The sequence below is a fragment of the Podarcis cretensis genome, assembly GCF_951804945.1.
Source record: "Podarcis cretensis genome assembly, chromosome: 7".
In the NCBI taxonomy this organism is placed as follows: Eukaryota; Metazoa; Chordata; class Lepidosauria; order Squamata; family Lacertidae; genus Podarcis; species Podarcis cretensis.
The window spans coordinates 1,589,143-1,596,929 of NC_137176.1; positions in this window are offsets into that span (position 1 = coordinate 1,589,143).

Sequence of the window (7,787 nt, forward strand, 5' to 3'; positions counted from 1 at the left end):
CCTTTAGCCTTGATCCACAAGTCGCCCCCATCAAGCTAAAGCCACGCCCGGTTCCTTTTGCTCTCAAGGCTAAGGTGGACGAACAACTGGACAAGCTGATCGCCCAAGGAGTTTTGGAGCCGGTTGACCACGCCAAGTGGGAAACCCCCATCGTCACACCTGTCAAGCCAGACGGGTCGGTGAGAATCTGCGCCGACTACAAGTGCACGATCAACAAGGCACTTCAGCAGCACGCTTATCCGGTTCCTGTTGTCCAACACCTGCTGCATTTCCTGGGTGAGGGTAAGGTCTTCGCTAAGCTGGACCTTGCCCAAGCCTATCAACAACTGCCCGTCAATGTTGCCACTGCTGAAGCCCAGACGATCGTCACCCACCGAGGGGCATTCTGTTGCCGCCGGTTGCAGTTCGGGGTGAGTGTGGCTCCTGGCATCTTCCAAAGCCTTATGGAGCGTCTCCTGCAAGGGCTTCTGGGCATGGTACCGTATTTTGATGACGTCTTGGTGTCCGCAGACTCACACCAGCAGCTGTTCGAGCGCCTCCGTGCCGTGCTGACCAGGTTCCAGGAGGCCGGACTCAAGGTAAAGAGGGAGAAATGCCAGATCGCCGTTCCACAGGTGGAGATCCTGGGCTATCTTATCAACGCCTCCGGCCTTCAACCGACCACATCCAAGATCCACGCTATCCAGCAGGCCCCCATCCCCAAGAACAAGACGGAGTTACAGGCGTTCCTGGGGCTGCTGAACTTTTATAACATGTTCCTGCCCCACAAAGCCACGGTGGCTGAGCCTCTTCACTGACTCCTCAGCACAAAGACGCCTTGGTCCTGGGGTCATCGGGAGACGGCCGCCTTCAACGTGGTCAAGGCTCTCCTTTCATCGGACAGTGTGCTGGTACAGTACAGTGAAGCCAGGCTGCTGGTCCTTGCCTGTGACGCCTCACCTTTTGGCATCGGCGCTGTCCTTAGTCACCATTTTCCAGACGGAAGAGAAGCACTGCTCGTCTACTTTTCCAGGACGCTATCTCTGATTGAACGGAATTACAGCCAGCTCGACAAGGAGGCACTGGCACTTGTGGCTGGAGTGAAGAGGTTCCATGAATACCTCTATGGCAGGACTTTTGACCTCATCACTGACCACAAGCTGCTCCTAAGCTTCCTCGCCGGTGATCGTCCAACTCCACCGGTCCTCTTGCCGCGCATGCTGCGATGGACTGTTTTCCTGGCTGCCTACCATTACCAGCTCGTCCATCGCCCGGGGAAATCGATGGGCCATGCCAATGCCCTCAGCCGTTGCCCTCTTCCAGCGTTTGTGGAAGACCCATCTCCAGCTTCATCGCTCTTCCTGATTGAGGATCTTCCGGCAGCGCCTGTATCGGCTGCCACTGTGGCCTCCGCGTCTGCCCAGGATCGCACCATCAGCCGGGTGCTCAACTGGGTGTGGAGGGGGTGGCCACAAGGGCCTTTTGCATCAGAGTTCCAGCCCTTCGCAACCAGACAACATGAACTCTCGGCTCATTGCGGCTGTCTGCTGTGGGGAGACTGCGTCGTGATTCCCCAAAGACTCCGTCAACGCATCCTGGAGGCTCTGCACGTTGGCCACACGGGAATTGTCAAAATGAAGGCGTTGGCTCGGTGTTACATCTGGTGGCCTAACATGGACGATACCATCACTGCCTGGGTGTCCGCCTGTCAAGCGTGCCAAGAATCGAGGCCTGCACCACCGGCAGCTAAGGGACACACCTGGGAGACGCCAAAGACACCCTGGTCGAGGGTGCACATCAATCTGGCTGGCCCCTTTCACGGCCGGACCTTTATGGTAGTGGTGGACGCCTATTCCAAATGGCTGGAGGTTGCCCTGATGCCCTCCACCACTACCGAGGCCGTCATCCGGGTGCTGCGAGGCCTGTTTGCAACGCATGGGTGTCCTGATGTCCTTGTCTCCGACAACGGACCGCAGTTCACGTCAGGCACGTTTGAGCGGTATCTTTTGGGACTGGGCATCCGCCATGCCCTAACGGCACCCTTTCATCCATCCAGCAACGGGCAAGCGGAGAGAATGGTGCGCTCGGCAAAAGAGGCACTGGTGCGCCTGGACCGGGGAGACTGGCACGAGCGGGTCGCCGAATACTTGTTCGTGCAACACATCACCCCTCATGAGGCCACAGGGCGGAGTCCTGCTGAACTGCTTATGGGCCGCCGACTCAGGTCCCCGCTCGACCGGCTGCACCCGGACTTTGCCGTGGCCGAACCCCCAGGCTGTGCCAACGCGCTACGGTCATTTGTTCCAGGAAACCAGGGCTTTGCCCAGAACTATGTGGGGGACATTCCTTGGGTGCCAGCCACAGTAGTGGGAGTCACTGGACCTCGCTCGTACCAGGTGGCACTCGAAGACGGACGCTTGTGGCGCCGGCACATAGACCAGCTTAGGCGCAGGGTTGGGGACTTGGACTTGCACTTGCGGCTCAAGAAGAGACACGTACAGATGGCGAGGCCCCACCTACACCTCCCTCGCAAACTGCCAGCGTGGAGCCGAACCAAGCCGCTTCAGAGGGTCTGCCAGACTTACCACAGGCTCAGACCACTCCACTTGCGGAGGCTCCACCCACAGCAGCGGATCCAGGGGATTTGGTTTCAACGCTACCTAGGGTCGCACCACAGCCTCAGCAAGAATTGTGTGGTCCCCCGGACTTGGCTACCAGTCCCCGGCGGTCTGGCAGAGTTTCCAAGCGCCCAACTTATTTAAAGGACTATGTTGTTGGACATGTATCACTGTTGGTCTAAGTATGGGAAATGTAACCGATATGCTTTTGTGCCTAATTGAACCATTACGCGTAGTGCTGTATATAAGGGAACCATTACGATTGTAACTAACGCCTTATCTCGGTGGGGAGGGGTGTTATGTACTGAGGTTCTCACCTTGGGCCAGCAGGGGGATACTGTAGATAGTTATGCAAATGAAGGATCGAAAAGTGACGTTCAGTGATTGGATAGTTTTAGAAAAATGGCAACAGTTACATTGTTCTGGAGCTCTATATAAGTAGGCTGACTGAGCTCCTCAGTTTAGTTCTGTTCCAGCTTACAAAATAAAGAGCTGCTTTGGAGAAATCGCTGTGTCGTCTGCTATGTCAACCCACAACTTAACAGAGCCCCCCATTTCCCCCATCCTGAAAGCACAGTGGTAAAGGAGGATGGTTGACTCCTGGGATAGCTCAGTCAGAAGAGCACTAATTTCAGGGTCCTGGGTTCAAGTCCCACTTTGAGCAAAAAAACCCTGCATTTCTGACCCTTGTGATCCCTCCCAACACTAGGATTCCTCCTGCTCTTCCCGGGTTTTCTTGCGGCAGTGAATGGTGAGGGAGGACCATCCTCTGGGTAAGGTAAAGGTAAAGGTACCCCTGCCCGTACGGGCCAGTCTTGACAGACTCTGGGGTTGTGCGCCCATCTCACTTAAGAGGCCAGGGGCCAGCGCTGTCCGGAGACACTTCCGGGTCACGTGGCCAGCGTGACAAAGCTGCATCTGGCGAGCCAGAGCCGCACACGGAAACGCCGTTTACCTTCCCGCTGGTAAGCGGTCCCTATTTATCTACTTGCACCCGGAGGTGCTTTCGAACTGCTAGGCTGGCAGGCACTGGGACCGAGCAGCGGGAGTGCACCCCGCCGCAGGGATTCGAACCGCCAACCTTTCAATCGGCAAGTCCTAGGCGCTGAGGCTTTAACCCACAGCGCCACCTGCGTCCCACTCTGGGTACCAGGATATTAATATTATCCTGCTGTCTTGATATTCTCTCTCCTCTTGGCAAAGTAGGAAAAGTCAAGCGCATCCTTAAAGCCACTTCAGTGAATGGAACTTAATATGTATGCAAAGCATTTATCTCTCCCCCCACCAGTTCATTGTTAGCTCTTAAAATACTAAACCTATGCCAATACAGATACACGCTCTTCAGATTAATACATTTATAAGCACTTCCCTGTCTTCAGAGCTGTCAGCTGTTTCTGACATGTTGCTGCAGGGCTATCTAGTTTATGTCAGAAAACTGACTGATGCACTCTAGGTGAAGCAGATGCAATATTCCCCCCAGGAAAGCATAAAGACATAAACAAAGTAATCCTATACTTTGGTGGTGGGGGCGGGGGGGGGGCAGAGATACACCACTGCTAAAGGCAGCTCAGCCCATGACAGAAAAGGAAAATGTGGCAGAAATATTTTTTCCAAAGATGCTGCTAAAATACCAGTCACACCTCCAGCATCCTTGACATCCACACAGTACCCAGACATGGAGAGACCCAGCCCATTTGGATAATCTGTGGGAGGGGCCACAACACCCACAGTGCCCCCATCAAAGGAGTCCTAGTCTTGCAGGCAACACACACACAGCTCCCAAGCGACCCCAGGAAGAGGTCCAAGACCCCAACTGCCATACCTCACCCTCATGCAGAAGGACCCAGCCTCAAGGGCCAATCAGCTCCCCCCTGGCAATCCTCACCCACCCCACAGCCACTGGGCTTCTTTTCCTCCTAGCAGTCCAGCCCTCCACAGGGCTGTAGAACACAGGCCAGGTCCAGGCATTTTGACTGAAAACACTTCAGTGCTGCATGTCAAGAAGTATGGATTTCCAAACGGGAACCAGTGACTGAAAAATTAAGAATTTCACATGATTCTGTGAGGATTATCCCTAAACTTTAAGCCAGTAAAGGCTTAATGAAAAAGGCTCTGTCAGCAGGATGAGGTCCACGGCCAGCCATACAAGTGCATAAAGCAAACACATTAGCAGTTGAATCAAACAAAATATTCGGGTTCTCTTTGGAGCTCAATATTCAAAATTTGCAGGCCTACACTTCTCATTCTTTAATTTGCAATATTTACCTTTGGTATCATTTTTCACATCTGCTTTCCACACAAGAAACACATAGGAGCAAGAGATCAGTTGTCCAAAGCAAAACCTGCAATACAGAACTTCTGTCCGTGGTGCTGGGTCTATAGAGGGTCCTTGGCAACTCGGGTATGTTGCCACTTGCTGCATCAATTGTCAAATGATGAACAAAGACATGTGTACTACTGACCCCGAGTGTCGAGTAACCGTGCAATGAGAATCCAAAGAATGCATTTGCTTATAGGCCAGACTTAGGCAACTCAGCCAAGGTGGGGAACCTTCTGTGTAACCTTGGGAGTACCATACCTTGTTTTCTGGCACTGCATTGATGTGACCAGAATGGCACCTCTACCGAAGTACCTGTGTGTTTGTTGTGGAAGTTTCAGGGTTGTGTCCGGTGTTCTACTACCAGGATCAGTTTCCATGAAAGTTTGATCCACTTTTCTGTGCTGCCTTCCTGGTCTGCTTCCTGATGGGGGGCTCCCCATGCACATCAGGGGGGCCCCTGTGAGAACTGGATGCTGGACCAGATGGGTCCCTGGTCTGGTCCAGCTGGACTCTTCTTGCATTCTTAAGGAACCTGCTCATGCCTGTTGAACCTTGGTTGGATCCAGCAAGGCTCTTCTGGTTTTCTTAGTTAATCTAACAACTCAACCCTAGTATTTATTTTTTATTTATTTTTTAAAAAACCCAATAAAAGCTAAGGAGTGTGAATAAAGCAAAAAGTGAGCATATTTCTATAAAACCTACTCTATTGGACAGAAAGAATACCATCCAGTAGATATATGAATGGTAAATTCCGTTACATTTTTCTCACATCCTCAATCAAAATGATTAATGAATTAATAAACTATTTATTGTTACACCTCTCTCTCACGTCCTCAGGCTCCCTCCCTTATGACATACCTCTTGGCTGTAAACTTGTGTGGTTTCGTAATCTCTTATTTAACCATAACTCTTATTTTTGAAAGCAAATGAATAGCTATAAGTATATGTTCATAAATAAGCTCAGTTCAATTCAGTGGGACTTATTGCCACCTAAACAGGTACAGGAGTCATAGCTAAGGCTACCTATTGCATGCACACCTACCTAGGAACAAGGCACTTTGAACTCAAAAGAACTTATTTATAAACAGGCACCTGCAAAATTACACAGTAAGTGAATTTTATAGGTGGTCTCAAGTGAAGCTATACTCGGAGCAGACTAACTGAAATCAAAGGACTAAAGTCATGACTTACTGTACTTAAATCTATTGATTTCAACGGATCTATTCTGAGTATGACTTACATACGACCAATTGTTTCATGTCCTTTGCCAATTGCAACTCCAGACTCTAAACTATTTCAGACTCCTTATCATACTGGCAATTTATAACATGCTGCTCTTAATTTCCTGCAATGATACGGCATTGATCTGGCTTAAACATGGGGAACAAATGGACTCTGAAATATTAAGATTCCTTTGAGATAGCTGAACACTTTCTTCATTGTATTTTCCACACTCCACTCAATCACTGCAGATAATTCGTCACTACCTAGGGGTAGAAGTAACTCCAAATGCACCTACTTTATCTACTAGCAGGGCCAGCCTGATAAGGAATAAACAGCAGCAGGGGACAGAGATCTACAGTGGGGACAAGGGTGGGAGGAGACCAGCAGCGCCTCCTATTTGCCAAGAGGTTGCTTTGAGGTGGCATGGGGGGCACTGCTGAGGCGGAGGCAGGTCCAGCCTTCAGGGGGCAATGCATTCCTTGGAGACAGGATCTGCTGCCCTTGTGAATCCTGCCTCCTTAGGTAATCTCCTCACCTTTCCTCAAGGTTGTGTGCATGGTTTTCCACCCTCATTTTATCCTCACAACAACCTGAAATAGGTTGTTTCTGAGAGAAAGAGTAACTGGGCCAATATCATCCAGTGAAGTTCATGGCCAAGTGAGGATCTGGACCCAGATCTCCCCAGGCCTAGTCCAAAATTGTAACTACTACACCAAATGTTTTGCTCGGGAGGGATTTGAACCATCAGCCTTCTAAGCTTTAACTGACATGGATACTTAGCATTTGAGTAGTACTTCACAAACATCATCTTTTGGCCTTATGACTACACTGTAAGCTAGACCAGACTTATTACCCTAATAGTGCAGTTCTGAGGGTGAGATCCAATGGCTTGCCTAAAGTCACCTAATAAATTCAGAGCAGAGGTAAGATTAGAACCAGGGGGTTCTTATTACTGGTTTTAAATACACCTGCTTAGAAAATAATCCATGGTAAATACACTTGCCCCATCAAACAAAATGAGACTTCTGAGAAACATGCCCAGGAATGTGCCATCAGTCACAACACTATGCTGTGTCTGCAAAGTGTTATCTGGTGACAGTTTCAAGTCATCACCTGGTCAGATTAATCACTGAACACTGTCACAACAACCCAAAGTAAAGAGACAAGCATCTCAAGAATTGTATTATTGAAAAGTACACAAAAGAGGAAAGTACAAATGTACATAGAAACACATTAAAGTGCACAAGATTTTTAAAAAAGCATCATGGGTAAAGGAATTTGCAGCAAAGTCCATTTGATGGGTCTGTAACCTGGAAAGGAGGCCATGTGAGAGAAAAGAGCCAGTCTGAATTTTGGCCATTTGAATTTGGGCAAATACTTCTTTGGGGCTTGCTGGCAAGAAGCAGGTGTATGTGTATCAGGGGGTTTGTGAATGCTGTTGTTGTTATTTTGGGATCGATGCTATTAGTGCAGCTGCCTGCCATATATTCCTCCTTGCTTCCCACCTGCTCTTTCCGTACACGTCCAGTATTTTTGCATTGCAAGGAAACTGGCACTGGAAAGCTGCCTTGGAACTTCTTAGCACTCAGGGAGCAGGAAACAATGCAACACACTCCTCTGAGACGCTCCGCTGGTAGCAAACTCCT